Source organism: Pezoporus flaviventris, unplaced genomic scaffold (assembly GCF_033815535.1).
Source record: "Pezoporus flaviventris isolate CSIRO_AGI_PZ_B2104156 unplaced genomic scaffold, CSIRO_AGI_Pfla_v1 ptg000001l, whole genome shotgun sequence".
Lineage (NCBI taxonomy): Eukaryota > Metazoa > Chordata > Aves > Psittaciformes > Psittacidae > Pezoporus > Pezoporus flaviventris.
In genome coordinates, this window is record NW_026892549.1 from 56352093 (window position 1) to 56367799 (window position 15707).

The 15707-nt window shown below is 45.6% G+C and overlaps 1 protein-coding gene across 36 annotated transcripts in view; it reads left to right on the forward strand.

Annotated features, from left to right (window-relative positions):
• Nucleotides 1-15707, forward strand: part of MAP2 (microtubule associated protein 2) — a 226993-nt gene that overhangs the window by 119993 nt on the left and 91293 nt on the right. For 35 of the 36 annotated variants that reach the window (XM_061459052.1, XM_061459161.1, XM_061459114.1 and 32 more), the window contains one exon: nucleotides 1214-1273. The exons of the other annotated variant lie outside the window; for it this stretch is intronic. The gene's annotated coding sequence lies outside the window, so the exon portion shown is untranslated. The remainder of the gene's footprint in view (nucleotides 1-1213; nucleotides 1274-15707) is intronic. 36 annotated transcript variants of the gene reach the window in all.

Consider the following 15707-nt stretch of genomic DNA (forward strand, 5'->3'; position numbering starts at 1 on the left):
CTTATTTTAACATTCCTCTTCACCCTGCAGGGGGGTAGCATTGATGCTGACTGGAGCCTCATCTCCACATAGCTCACTTAGTGTAACTAATTATTGCCTGTAAGTGAACAGTGCACTCTGATAACAGCCTCTGCAGTAAGGTGGAGCAGTCGCTCCCTGTTTATTTGCTGTCAGAACCATCTGAAACCTTCCTCCTTCAACGCAGCAAAATCTTTCCATTCCTGCTGGTTGTTAACTGGGCAAACTGGTGGAAAGCTGTAGTTAGCACAGCCCCATGCCAATGACATGGTGTAGGCAAGGAGAGTAACTCGGTGTCGAAGGATGAGAGTCCAAGCTTGGAAATAGGAAAGGTGTGAACTCCCGCTTAAGGTTGCTTCCCTTTGTGTATATGCATTATGATTCTCTTTAATTCCATACTTCTATCTTATTTTTCCTCACTACCTTAATCCTATCCTTGTTTTTAACTTGGTTTTAGTCATGTATTCCTCACTAATCTGGTTCTTGGAAATGCCTGGCCTGTTCTTGCTGAACCTTTAAAAGAAATAACTCCCAAAGAGAAGCATTAGCTTGAGTCAGGTATCATATACGGGGAATTAAGTTCTGCACGATTAAAAGCAGCACAGTTACAAGCGTCTGAGAGGGTACTTAGGGGATACTCAAAGATACATGTGGCAAAAAGGCCCTCTGCTCTACAAGTGAGGCAAGAGAAACAGCTTTAAGAAGAAAATGGAGGAGTTCCCTGCATTGATATTTTTGGGTGCTGGGAAGTCAGTGAGGGACTCCTGATCTTATTCCATTACTTTCTGGGCATCTTGGCAGACGCTTTCCTTGTTCCTGCCTGAGATGCTCCTGCAGCAGAAGCTGTAAATGTAGCAGCCTGCCAGGTCTCCCAGTGGAGAGAGGCTGGCTTGGGGGTGTGCTCCATTTGCCTTCCCTGAATCCAGGGAAGGTGGCGTTTTGAAGCCATTGCCAGCTTTTCTTAGGGAAAGCCTAAGGATTTAGCAGCTCCTTGGTGGTCCCGAAGCAGGCTGGACATAACAGGGATCTGAATTAATGCATCTCTAGTGAGCCTTGGGAAGCAAAACTAAGAGGAAAAGGCTGGAACATAAGTGTACACATTTACAGCATCTTGTAGTCCTCATAGTATTGAGTTTATGCGAAATTCACTGAACAGAGACTAAATAGAGCATGTTTTTTCTCTATTTCTTTATAGGAACAGAGAGTTTCCCTTGTTTAAGAACCAGACACAGCATCCTATCATCTGCTTAACCAGGTATGACCTTTTTACTTGTTGGCATAGTTTCACAAGGAGGCTGCTTCAACAGACCAAGGAGGCTTGAGAAAAGAGCAAAAAGAAAATTCCTCTGGCTCCTGGAGCACTTTATTCTTCTGGGGTTGGTTCCTGCTTTTGTAGCCACTGTACCCATTGCAAAAGCAGCTGTCTTCTTGCTTTTGGCTTAGCAAGAACTTGCTTACAACTCCAGGTGGAAAGGGCCTAAGATGGTGTTGACACAAGGACAGAGCAGCTGAGATTGGTGATGGTGTTGCTGCGCAGTGCTCTGATGTGTCTTGTCCTGCCACTGCAGTGAGTTGCACCACAGAAAAAGTAAGAACAGTGGCAGAGTACGGGCAAGCACAATACTGCCTCAGCTGCAGAACTGGAATTGATTGGATTAGATCAAAGAAATTCACTTTTTCTCTGCTTTGGAAGAGGAAAAACTTTCAGGAGACCCCTGTCTCAGCAGGCTGAAAACAAGAGTTAGAGAGATCACGTGCTGCCTGCGTCATTTGTTTTGCCAGTGTTTCTGTATGCATGGGTATTCATTTCAGTTTGATTTACAAGTGAACATAGCTTGTTCTCACAAGCATCAGTTTGAAATGCTAAAGACAGAATACTGAACTTCAGCAAATAGGAATGGAGTTTTATTGGCAGGCAATATATGAAGCATAAGGAAGAAATAGAGGAGGGCAGTGTAAGGTGAAAAACTGCCCGAGTTCCTGCTGTTGTAACTTTACTTAGGGTCGGGTTAAATACTGCCGTTCTTTTGGGGTGAAATGTGTTTGCTCTGGCCTTACAACAAAGGCGAAACAAAAAGGTTTCAGTGAGCTCAGAAGATGCCTGTAGAAGCTCATGGAGAGTGAGATGTAGGGCATAATGGGATGGTGGTCCCCTTCCCAGGATCTCCTCTCAACTCAGCAAGCTAGAGGAGGTTCAGACACTTCATGAGCACCATGAACACACGCGCACACACACACACACACAATTAATTATTCAAGTAGTCTGTGCCATGCTTCGGAGGCTGCTGAGATGCTTTATGAGGAAAGAATGGAAAGATGAAGCACAGCCGTAAAGGGAGGCAGGGTGGTACTGCAGAATGAAACCAACATAATAGTGTGTGATCTGGGATCTGTGTGTACATGCATGGATGCACTTGTGTGCGTACGTATCGGGTACAAAGGCTGGTTTTATACTTCCTGAGCTTTTATAAGCCCATAAATCTGTTTCCTGGCCAGCTCCTAGTTTACTTCTGCACACAGTCTCTCCTGGCTCTGTGAATCTCTGTGATTCTGAGGGAAATGGAGATCAAGAATCAGATTTGGCCCTCTAAGTTTTTAGGCTGTATAAAGCACACACACAAGTACAATTTTCACCTCTGAACTCTTCTCTCTCTCACAAGCCATGGCTTGCTGTGGCTGTGGGAGTCAAGATAAATACTGTGTGTGTAAGCCTGTCCTATCCCTGAGACACGTGCTGCTGGCATTCCTGAGGTTTAAGGTGCCTTTTGTTGTGGCACTGAGTTTCAGTACTACTTCTCTTGGGAAGCATAGCACAAGCAGCCCAGCAGTGTGGGAAGGAATGCAGGAGGGCAGGAGCTGCTCTAGAGGCAGCCGTCCCATTGAGCACCATCTCAGTGTGCCCACAGGCTGGCTCCCTGCAGTGATCCTGCACACTTCAGGAATTTTCCCATGGCCCCAAAAAACCCTTGTACTAAATGAGGGATTAAATTAGCCTGTAATACTTCAAGTAACGGGCAGTTCTACTGCAGTCACCTCTTCTCCACTGGTAATACTCAGCTGGCAATAAAGTGAATTTTCAGACATCCACTGTGCAAAGCTTAAATTGTCTCTGCAGGTCCCATCTCTAACTGACATTGCTCTTGAAATAAAAAAGTATTGACTGTGGAGTGCCCTGTGGTGCTGCTGGGATGCCACGGGCAGTTAAAGTGGGCAAGTCTGAAATGGAAGCAGCCAGCATGGCTTCACTAAGGGGAAATCCTGCCTGATCAGTTTGGTGGCCTTCTACGATGGGGCTACAGAAGTGATGGGCAGGGGTAGAGCAGTTGATGTCATCTACCTGGACTTGTGCAAAGCGTTCGACACTGTCCCACACGACATCCTTGTCTTTAAATTGGAGAGACATCAATTTGATAGGTGGACCACTCGGTGCATAAAGAACTGGCTGGATGGCTGCACACAAAGAGCTGTGGTCAATGGCTCAATGTCCGGCTGGAGACCAGTAATGAGTGGTGTCCCTCAGGGATCGGTGTTGGGACCGGTCTTGTTCAACATCTTTGTCACTGACATGGACAGTGGGATTGAGTGTGCCCTCAGCAAGTTTGCCGATGACACCAAGCTGTGTGGTTCGGTTGATACCCTGGAGGGAAGGAATGCCATCCGGAGGGACCTTGACACGCTTTTGAGGTGGGCTGATGCCAACCTCATGAAGTTTAACCATGCCAAGTGCAAGGTCCTACCCCTGGGTCGGAGCAATCCCAGGCACAGCTGCAGGTTGGGCAGGGAAGAGATTCAGAGCAGCCCTGAGGAGAAGGACTTGGGGGTGTTGGACAATGAGAAAATGAACATGAGCTGGCTTCAGTGTGTGCTTGCAGTATCCTGCATCAAAAGGAGCGTGACCAGCAGGTCGAAGGAGGTGATCCTGCCCCTCTACTCTGCTCTCATGAGACCTCGTTTGAAGCATTGTGTGCAGTTCTGGTGTCCTCAGCATAAGAAGGACATGGAACTATTGGAACAAGTCCAGAGGAGGCCACGAGGATGATCAGGGGACTGGAGCACCTCCCGTATGAAGACAGGCTGAGGAAGTTGGGGCTGTTCAGCCTGGAGAAGAGAAGGCTGAGTGGAGACCTCATAGCAGCCTTCCAGTATCTGAAGGGGGCCTATAGGGATGCTGGGGAGGGACTATTTATTAGAGACTGTAGGGACAGGACAAGGGGTAACAGGTTAAAACTTAAAGAGGGGAAGTTTAGATTGGATATAAGAAGGAAGTTCTTTCCAGTTAGGGTGGTGAGGCACTGGAATGGGTTGCCCAGGGAGGTTGTGAATCCTCCATCCCTGGTGGTGTTCAAGGCCACGCTGGACAGAGCCTTGTGTGGCATGGTTTAGTGTGAGGTGTCCCTGCCCACGGCAGGGGGGTTGGAACTTGATGATCTTAAGGTCCTTTCCAACCCTAACTATTCTATGACTCTATGAAAATATGGAAATCAGAACTAGAATTTTCTGCACAGAGTCACTGCATCAGTGGCTAGGAGATAAAAACAGGTTACAGTGTCTTGTAAGCATTGCTGTCTGTTCTGTGTCCCGTTGTCTCTGTAGTGACTAAAAGTAACAGTGGAAACTAGCAGTGGAAATAATGTACTGCAGGTGAGTGATGGGAAAGTTGTGATAAATGAGGTAGGGACTCAGGAGAAGGAGGATGTCACGTTGCCTCCTGTGTGAGAGCATCCCCCAAGGCTGGGCTGTTGCATGTGGAGGAGGAGTACCAGAACCAGCAAGGTGGCACAGAGGGCTCACATGCCTCTCAGCTGGGGTGCTAGTACAGCCTGTTTGGAGCTGAGGGCTCGGCTTTGGAAGTGTTATGGCATTCTCTGATGGTGTGGGTTTAGTGCCAATGCTTCTGGGGCTGATGCAGTGACTTTTCATGCTGGTCACTGAGCCCTGTGATGCCCTGCACACTGTGAACAAAATCAGTATCTCCTTCTGACACGACCTTTTCACTGGGCTGGTTTTATTAAGGCCCTCTACAAAAGCAAGGTCCCAAGACAATTTGCTCACCTGGGCACAGCCTAGGCCTAGTGTGGGGATGTTTTCTATGCAGGAGGAGGGACTCGCCCTCTAAAGGCTCTGTCACATTGAGATTCCCAATAGTGTTGAGTAACGCGTAAGTGTTACTTATGCTGCTTTTTCTACTGTCAACCTAGGGATGCTCAGAAGGAGAGCACATACATGGGGTTAGTGCTTGGCAGCAGCCATACTGAGCACAGGCTTGAAGACAGCAGGAGGCCAAGGAGGACATGCAGTGTACTCAGGGAGAGCATGGGTGCATCAATATTTTGTTCAGTTAGGTCGGAACCTCTTCACTAGGAGCACATCTTGTATGAGTTCTGAGGAGAGATGAGTGTACTTTAAATGACTACAGTTTAAATACACTTTAGCTTGTATTTCAGACTTAGAGATTTCCCTCGCTGTTGGTTGAAAGTTAACATTGTACAGAAAGGTGTCAGTGAGCAATGGTTACAACAGTTTTTAGGAGAAGGGATGTGAACTCATACTCGCTAGAAGGATTTCTTGTAGTACCTGCAGGTGAGATGTTGTCTTGATTTCTGGAGAGTCAAAAGCTCATTGATTTATAATCAACCTGTCTCTTTACTCCTTTCTTATGATTATCTTAATAACCATTATCTGCAACTTCTTCCGTTTGAAAACACCTGTTTTGAACATAAGCCATAAAGGCAAAACACTGTGTTACTTGTTTTTATCAACTATCAAAGGTGGTATTTGCCGCATTTTGAAAGGATTCAGGCAGGGTTGTCAAGCAGCGGAAAGGAAGGAGAATGTCCTGTCACTAGTAAATCATGATGATGGTAGTGGTGGTGTTAGTAATAATCCTACCTAGCAGGTTGAGTCACTGGTAGATGCTTGCCACTTGTTTACAGCCAAGAAGGAACACTGTTCAGGCAGGAATTGACAGGCAGACGTTATATGACATGCAGCTTTTAAGTAAGCATCTCTCCAACCCCTTGGACGCAAGAGGTGACCTAGAGGGAAATGTCACTCTTCCTTTCCTCTCTGCAGTAATGAACAAAGGAGCTTAGTTTTTGAGGAAGAGATTGGTAAGTAAGGGGAACAGGACTGTTCTGTGTGTTGCAGGTAGTGCTTGATGCCTTTGTCAGGCTCAAGAGCCAACCCCAATGCTGAGCTTTTCCATTCCTGGGCAGTGTTGAAGTGTCTTTATAGAAGGAAGGAATTAATGCAAGATGAAGGTGAACCTGCTCAAAAAGCCTCCTCCAGTGACCTGCCCTACCACACACCCCATTTATCTCCACAGCAAGCCCTGCTGCTGCCTAAAGCCACCTTTGTCTTTCTACTACTGAGTTCTACTGAACTTCCCTTGGAAATGTGGTTCTGAGTGGTGTCAGGACTTGGATGCAGCATACAGGGATGTGCTGTCACCTGTCAGCACTGAGAGTGCTGCATGGCAAAGCCCTTGTGAATAAAAGGAACCCGTTCTCGCTTGATAACTGTAAATGGCTTTGTAGTGCCACCAAATGCCTAAGCATGTGCTAGGAGACTCGGGCTAAGACTTAAGCCTGAGGTGTGTGTGCTTAAGCAGTTGTGTTAGTAAACACGGTTTTGAAAGAGATAGTGGGAGTAATGGGACTGCTCTGAACATTCTCGGGGGGGGAGTTTGGGAGAGGCACAGATGCATTTGTCTTGAGGAGTGAGGCTTATGAGAAGAACAGATGTTTGAATCATAATGTTCTTTCCAGCATAGTTGATGAAAGAAAACTCTTCATAATCGTGACCAGAAAGCACTCTAGTTGTCATCCTTGAAATGAGTCATTTTTTTCCCCTCGTTTCTAAACCCTCTGAGGCTTTGGTCCCTTCCGAAGCAGGAAGTTATAATTCAGCCTGCTCTCTGGCCATGACACATTGGCAGCTGCAGTAATTATGCAGGGAGAGGGATATCATAGGCTGTGCAATTCATGTACAAGTGAAGTCTTCACGTGAAAAGGGAGATCCTGTTCTCCATTGCTTTCCAAACCATCCTCGAGTTCTAAATCAAGAGGCTTCAGGGTGCTTTTGTAGTAAAATGGTAAGATTGCCTGTTGCCATGTCTGTGTGGGATAGCTGGGGTAGGCTGCAAGGCACTGGTCCTTTCTCAGCTATTAATTCATAATGTTACCTGTACCTACAGCTGTAAGATTTTTCTTAATAACAACTCCTTGGTATCCTTATTTTAGTTACAACTTCTTTTGTGCAAAAACATTTAATTTGCTTGCTTGCAGAATTATTCTTCCTTCAGTTTTGCTGCTAAAAATCTTAAGAACGCAGGCAAATTCTATTTCATTTTATGAGTTTAATGAAAGCAGAATTAGACGCAAGAGGGTTAAGTCTGGGGTTAATGGCAGCATGCCTGGCAACTACTACTGTCTGCAACAGCTTTTGCTGTGATTCTTGCTAATGCTCCGTGATTCATTGCTGTAGCTGCCATAATAGTAATAACTAGGTGTCCAAGTCTGGGTTAGATCACTGTTGTGTTAAATGCTGCGTGCTGAAACAGCAGGGTTGTTCCAGACCCGTAGGAGCTTACAGTCGAGTCTACAAAGAGGCATGGAGGTGTAAGCAGCCACCATGCTGGCGAGATGCTCTTTGTCAGTGTAATTAGTAGCTTAGAGACTGTGTAGCTCATGCTGGGAAATTGTAGTTGGAAAACCATACTTAACGTGATGCAGTTCACCTGGGACACATCAACGTGAAAGCGCATACATTGTGCAGCTAACAAGGGATCTAATCCTATTTTACTTAGGGTTTTTTTTTTTTGACTTAAGATCCAGTGTATTATGAGTTGTAAAATACATGAGGTCAGCTTCATCTCTAGTCTGTCTCTGTTGTTCTAGAATGCTTCCATTGGGAATATTTTTCTCCCTAATATAGCATAAGTCTGGTTACTAACACAGCTCGGTATTTCTGCATGTTGGCCAGTGTACCAAGTAACAGAAATGGACAAAATAGTTCAGCTCCATGAAAAACTAATTTAAACCTTGGCCTTAAAATGGAATTAGATCCACCCTGTCCCTTCCCCCCCCCCAGGTTCTGCATGTTTAGGTATCTGGCTTCAGCTAGCAATAGAACTGCCAAATTAAAATAAGAAAAGCTATTATTTTCTGGTCTGAGTGAGTAGGATCTTACAAAGTCATGAAAATGCCTTGTCTCACAATCTGAAATGTATCTTCAGAGCAGACCTGTACTTTGAGATGCCTGGAGTCAAGTCTTCGTCTTGGTTTGAGTTCAGCTCACTGCTGGTGATGGTTGTGCCAATTAAACTGCCTCATAAATGAAAACACTTCGTGGTAATTTGCCAGTGTGCAGTGGTAGCCAGTGGCAGGGCTCTACTCACAGCTTGCACTGCTGCACCACCTGCAGCCTACCCCCACCTCTCCAGCCCCTGTATTCCCTTCCTGTGGTACCAGGTACCACAAGTTTTCTCATCCTCTTGGTTTCCTATGAAGGATTCACGCTCCCTCCTGTGATCCGTCAGACCCACAGCACTTGGTTCTTCCCTGCATCCCCTGCTCTCTTCCCCCATGTTTTTGCTGATTCCTCACCAGATTATTTCCACTTACTCCTTTGGGGGTCTCCTGCCTTCATTTGAGTTCCACGTAGCAACTTTCAATGTCTTCTCTGCAATGACTTCCCACTGTAGGTTAAGCAACATCTGTTTCATCCTCTACCTGTCTTTGCTTAGACAGGTAATTGGGCCAGAAAGAGCATATGCTATGGCTGCATGTGAGCTCCACATCTCCTGGTTAGACCACCAGGACACTGTCAAGCAGAAGGACTAAGGGCTGTGCTCTTCTCCTTGTATTTCCCTTCACAGAGGCATTAATATTTTCTCGCTGCTGTACGAATGTGTGGATTCCCTAAGGTGGTAGGTAGGAGCTTAGTATCTTCTGCCAAACGTGACAAGGATGTCCAGTGTGATTCACAGTTATGGGTATGGATAGACACAGCAGACAGGCAGAGACGGGAAACCTGGGCACAAACATAATGAGAGAATTAGGGAGCAAGTATTTTTGGATTGCTTGTACATTTAGGTATCTTCAGCTGACTTAACGAGCAGAATCAAGCAGGGGAATGGCAACAGCGGTTTAATGTCACAGAGGAATTTTAAGGACCTGGTATGTGGTTGTGGAGGCAGGCTGGTGTCAGGGGCGTGATGCGTACCTTGTGATCTGTGTTTTCTGAAATGGGTTCTGGCACTAGGTTGTGTCACATTTTAATTGCTACCAAAGGCAGTTCTTTGTAGAAGTATTTTTAGAAGTGAGCAACCATCAGAAGAGGAAATGTAGAAAGCTTTATATAGATCCCTGGAGGAAAGAGTGGGGAAGTGTTGTGGAGATGCTGTGAAAGGATGAAGTCATTCGGAGACACCCCAGTTGGTCAGGCCAGCAGTTGGAATAAGAATCTGCATTTTTGTTTGTTTTCATGCTAACACCAACAGCAGGGGCTCCTCAACGTGGGCTGCAGGCTGCAACCTCCCTCGGGGACTTCACATACGTGTTTTAAACTGTGGCTATTCTTGATGCTTCTGCCTGGTTGTCAAGAGGTGTAAGAGATCAGGGTCCTATTCAGCAGTGCTGAGGACCTGAACTGAGCTCCTGGCTCCCACAGACTGGAGCTGTGAGACAGTCAAAGCCCAGGGCTGCCTCTGTCCCCAGCGCTGCCAAGCAGGGACACAGAGTCCCAGATTCCTCTGCTTCCCCAGCATGCTCAAGGAGCAACTCGGGCTCTGCTGTCAGTCCCAGTGTTGCAGTCCTGTCCTTTTGGGTCTCCTTTTTGTGGCTGCAAGTTTGATTTGCTGCCTTCAGGCAGATGCTGTGTCTGATAAATGCTGCGTCTGGAGCAAAACTTTCTGGGATCTGGATCCAAAGGCTTTGGTTGAGAGCCAGAGCATCCTCACACATATGGGAAGAGACAGCCCTTGCCCTGAAGGGTTTGCAGCATAAATAGGCAAGTTACAGACAGCGTGAATGTTATAATCCGTGTTTTACATCTAGGAGAGCTGAGGCACAGGCTTGTTTATTCATAAGTTCAGGGTCATGGAGCAGGTGAATGGCAGAGCCCTGGGCTGAACTCTGAGCTTGTATCTTGGTGCCTTAACCATAAACTGTTCTGCCTTGTGAAAGATCCTGTGGTACTCTTTTAGGAGTATCTATATTACACCAGAGCGGAAGGAGGAGGAAAACCTGTATTTGAGTGAGATAATCCTGAAGGCATTTAAATAGTGCATGGATTTTTTCATCCTTTAGCAAGTTCTATGCAGCTAATGCCTAATGGAAAAAGATAAATTGCCAGCAAATAATAAATTAACAATAATCCAAAGAAGAGGTGAGACAATCATAGTCTCAGCAGTCTCTAGATAATAAAAGGGCAATCTTTTTATTTAAAGTACCTTATAATTGCTTATGTTATTAATCTCCAGGAAAATCCATTTCTATGGAAAATAACAAGCTTTTGCTTGAACACAAAGCAGAGAAGTTTTGTTTTTCATCACTGGGAGGTTTGGATGATTGTAGCATTCTTCTTTGTGCCGTGTTCCACCCTCAGGTATGATATGCCCATTGTATTCTGCGTATATAAGGTCAAGCTTTGCTCGTGTTTTGCCTGCATGGTGTTGAGGCCCTCAGTGACATGGTTTAGTCTTGGCAGTCCTGAGGAATGGTTGGACTTCATCTTAAAGGTCTTTTCCAACCTGGTTGATTCTATATCCCATGGAAGTTGGTGGGAGTCAGTCCTCTATGTGTGTGGGAGCAGGAAGGGGTTGAGGTGAGAGCTCCAGGCAGTCAGTGGGTACCAGATTTCGAGCTGGGGTAGGTCAGGGTGGTTCTCGTGACTTCACTGAAGTCACTGGTGATCAGTGCCACGTGCAGTTTTTCCCCAAAATATTGATTGACAGTGCTTAAAAAACATTTCCTTTAGGATCTCACCTAGAGGGGTTATGACAAGCTCCCTGCCTGACCTTCTGAGTGCAAGCAAGTACACTTGTATTCAGCTTCACGGCTGAGAGCCTCCGGTGTCACTGCTGTTTGTGCCTCCCCACCCCAGCTGGTACAATCACCCTGTGCAGCCTGAGCAGTTCAGGTGGGACATCACCATCTTTTAGGGTGTCCCCTGCCGCCAGTTCCTGGATCCATTACTTCCTTTGAGGAAGAACACTTGATGATTGGTGATGCTTAATTCATAACAGGTCAAAGTGTAGCTGCAAATATCAAAACCTGTAGACCTGCTCCTAATGTTGTGTGCAGATGCGCATGGAGAACTGGGAGAGCTGCCTGCTCCACTGAACTTACATCAGAGGTCTATTTTTCCCTCTCTTTCAACTCACTTTACACTTCTCTCACGAGAAGATGGCAGCCAGGGTTTCTGGCATGGTGCATGCTACCTGTCTGTGTCCGATAGGTTGTTCCTCTTGGATTTGTTTGAAGTCTAAAGGATGCCTAATGCTCTGGCAGGGACAATGTCCTTGAGAGGGCGATTGATCTTCCATGGGGAAGCTCACTGTGTTCGCACCTTAAATGGAATACAGTCTGGCTGCTCTCTTCATTACAATAGGGGCAGTTTTCCTCCTGTGGGTGAGCAGATACATCTCCTTTTTAAGAGAGAGCTGTATGATGACTCCTTGAGTAAGTAGCTAGTAAGTTATTCTGATCAGAGTTGTGAAACCCTTCTCCCTTTCTACCCCTCACTGGCTACATGCTGTTCCTATAGCCTGCATCAGCTGTGGCATTTAACACATATACTGCTGAACAAGCTACTTTATGTGGTTTCTTACTGGCTCTTGGTTCAGCCACGCTGCTAATTATGTGCTTTGAAGGGCCTGCAGGTTTGGGGTGCCTGTTCTGCCAGTTCTGGCTCCAAGTCAGGCTGCAGTGATGCAGTGCCCACAGCCGTTCATCCAAAAGTGTAAATTAAGCAGAAAGAAAAAAGCCTGGATGATACGGCACTATCATTTGTATTTCCAGATGTATGTGTACATCAAAATCAGCCTAAATTTATACAGCTAGCACATGGGTAAGGTGGAGGGAAAACCAGAGTGTTTATAGCTTTGATTTATCTCGGATGAGATAAACGTCTGTCCTGAGTGGCTGTCAGAGTTGCCTCCACCTAGCACATACATGTAGTGATTTAGTATTCATATCAAGCCTTGTGACAGGGTGCAGAACATGTATGTACGTTCTCCCTTGAATGGAACATTGTGTAACAGCGCTGGATGACAACTGTCAGCTGGATTTTTCTCCCAAGGTAAAGTATTCAGCAAACCAGATCTGTCTGAGCATCTCTGCTGCCTCTTCCTGCAGAGTGGTGTGGAGCTGAGGAAAATGCTGCAATGCAGCAAGTGTACTACCACTGATTAAAAGTATATTGTTGTTGTTGTTTCCCCCCCTACCCTTCTGCAAGCTTGTGGGTGGCATTTTAATCAAGTTCTCATGGTAACAAACATAATTTAAAAGCACTGAAGCCTACAACATTAGGGCTTTTTTCTGGATGTGCTTAAGGTGGGTGTTAAGTCATTACAACTGCAGTGATGCTGGGCTGGTTATTTCAGTGTTTCTGGTGCAGAGATGACAAGGGAAGTAAAATGGAAGGGGGTGTTGCTCAATGCAGAAAATCTTCGTCATCTTCTTACCAGGTTCTATTGTTGTCTTTCCTGTGAAGAGGGTGCAACTGAAGTAATGTGTAATGTACTCCTTATGTTGCTTTTTCACTGTTTCAGGCATATTCTGGCGTCACAGTTGTGTCATGTTTGTAATTCCTGAGAGAGGCAGCTTTCCTGACAGATGTTCCGATTCACTGTCGTGAACATGAGTGCCCATCAAAACAGAGATGAAAATGCATGAGAAACTGTGGAATGCTGTATGGAGTCGTCATTTATTTCCCTACGTGTATGAATTGATGCTGAGAAAAGGAGCAAGAAGGGGTTAAAATGAAACTGGGGAGGATCTAAATTGAGCGCTTCACTTCCGGTTAATGAATTGGTCTTGAAAGCACCACATGGCTAAAACATGGAAACTTACTGAAGTCAGGCAGTCACGTCTCATCGTTAGATGGCCTGCTGCTTTGCTATGTGCAGTGTAAAGGTGTTCAATTGCATTTGATCCTGTCTGTGTTGCACTTAATGTATTTCTACTGCAGTGTATTTGCTGTCCTGCAGGTATGCAGCTTTCAAGGGAATACAAGTCAATAATCCTGTCCTAAAATGTAAGATACAGCTCACTCGTAGCTGCTGAGAAGGCAGTTTATTCACAATGAGAAAATGTGCTTTCTATGCCCTGCTCTTTAATACATTCCTGCTTACCTGCAGAAGCCTTGTCCCTGAAGCCGTGTGTCAGGAATGGTTAATGCACATTGGGGATCTCCCAGTATAGACATGCCTGGCTCTGTCAGTGAGACTAAGCCCACATCTTCAGAAAGTATTGAATGTTGGAATTTCAGGAATACCAGGATTGCCGGTAAGACAGAGTGCTGCAGTTAGGGGTTGGAAAGGGCAGGAACATCCCCGCTGTGGGGGAAGAAAGCTCTCCTTGTCTCCCTGGTCTTCCACACAGGTATTGATCTGCTTTGCAGCAAGGTCGGACTGCTCTCCTCATCCTCCTCCTCAAGAGCACATTGAATGCTTAGACTTTTTGCTGCAAAGGGGCTGGTTCCTCATTTTAGTGTATGAAAGTCCAATTGTGCCCTTTCCTCTCTAATCTGGCCTTGCATAAACACTTCACAGTGATTTGCAGAGGTGGGACAGCCCAGGAACCTTAATGTGTTTTCTAGCATGGCTACGACACTGGGTTTTGCTGCTGCTTCCAGTTTTTAGATCTTCTAACTTCCTCATTCAGCAATTGGTGAAATAGGAAAATGACTGTTAGGAATGAAGTCACAATGGATTTTTAATCTAGATTTTGAAGAATTATCTTGATGACCAGGCTTCAGGGTGTTTTCCCAGACCATTTTCCATACCACTGGCAGAGAGTTGGGCTGGGAATTTGAGCAGCAGACTGTGAATGCTGTACTCATCCTTCCTAGCATGAGCTACTTCTGTGCCCTTCTTGCCGTTCTGGCATGGTTAGGAGAACACTGCTTAATGTTCATACACCTCATCGTTGATTTTGGGAATCTTTCCTGTTAAGAGCTCGGATTCTGACCAGGTAAACCAGTAAGAAGGCAATAAAGGGTCAAAAGCCAAATAAAATAGAGCCACATGGATTTTTATACTAGGAAACAAAGAGTGCTATGTAATATTAAACTATATGGAGAGAACTGATTATACAGTAACTTCCCACCACCTTTGTGTTCCTTTAGTATTGATTGAAAGAAGCCTTCTCTTTTAAAACATGTTGTCTCAGTAGTCATTTCTTGCTGTGGAAGAAATTCACTCTGCCCTGGTGAGACCGCATCTGGAATATTGTGTCCAGTTCTGGGCCCCTCAGTTCAAGAAGGACAGGGAGCTGCTGGAGAGAGTCCAGTGCAGGGCAACAAAGATGATTAAGGGACTGGAGCATCTCCCTTATGAGGAAAGACTGAGGGAGCTGGGTCTCTATAGTTTGGAGGAGACTGAGGGGTGACCTTATAAGTGTCTATAAATATATAAAGGGGGAGTGTCACGAGGATGGAGCCAGGCTCTACTCTGTGGCAAACAATGATAGGACAAGGGGTAATGGGTACAAACTGGAACACAAGAGGTTCCACTTAAACTTGAGAAGAAACTTCTTTTCAGTGAGGGTGACGGAACACTGGAACAGGCTGCCCAGGGAGGTTGTGGAGTCTCCTTCCCTGGAGACATTCAAAACCCGCCTGGACACATTCCTGTGTAACATTATCTAGGTGTTCCTGCTCCGGCAGGGGGATTGGACTAGATGATCTTTCGAGGTCCCTTCCAATCTCTAGCATACTGTGATACTGTGAAGAATACCATGCCTCATTTCAGAAGCTGCACATGGTTATGAGCCCCACTCCTTGGAAGCAGTACAACAAAGCAAAGCGCAATGTAGTCTTCAAAGCAGCATATCACTTGAAGGGTTGGTGTTTGAAATATCAACTGTTATCTTTTAAATGGTAATTTGTTGCACTTGATCATGGGCCTGATGTCAAATATAATGATGTAGATGCGGAAGTCTTTATTAGCCTCATGTTCACAATTCCCACATCACCAAGACCCTCTAAAATGTTCAGGAATTTAAAAGACATTGAGATGTGTTGAGTGCTGCAGTTTCGGGGTATCCTCTCACACCAAATCCTTCTGGATCAAGTAAGGCGCCTCTTTGAAGGACAAGTAAAAATTTGCTTCAGGAAAACCTCCTGATTTTTGTCACATTCCCGAAGAACACTGACAGAGCACCAGAGGAAACCTCTGCTGAAAATCCCTGCTGACTGGCACGCACACAGGAGAGTGGGATCCTGGCGCTGCTTCAGGAAAGGGAGCTGTAGGGGTTTATTCTTCTAGTCTGTGCTGCAGCCTCAGTCATGTAAAGTGTTTCAAACTGGTCTTAAAAGGGCAGCAGCAGAGCCCTTCTTTTTAGAACATTTAAGTATTGTATTTAAAAAAAATAGCGGTTTTCATCAGTTCTTTGTTCTTGACAGAGCATGTGTATGGGTACCCAGTGATGCTGGAAGATACCTCTGTACTGGAGAAACACCCC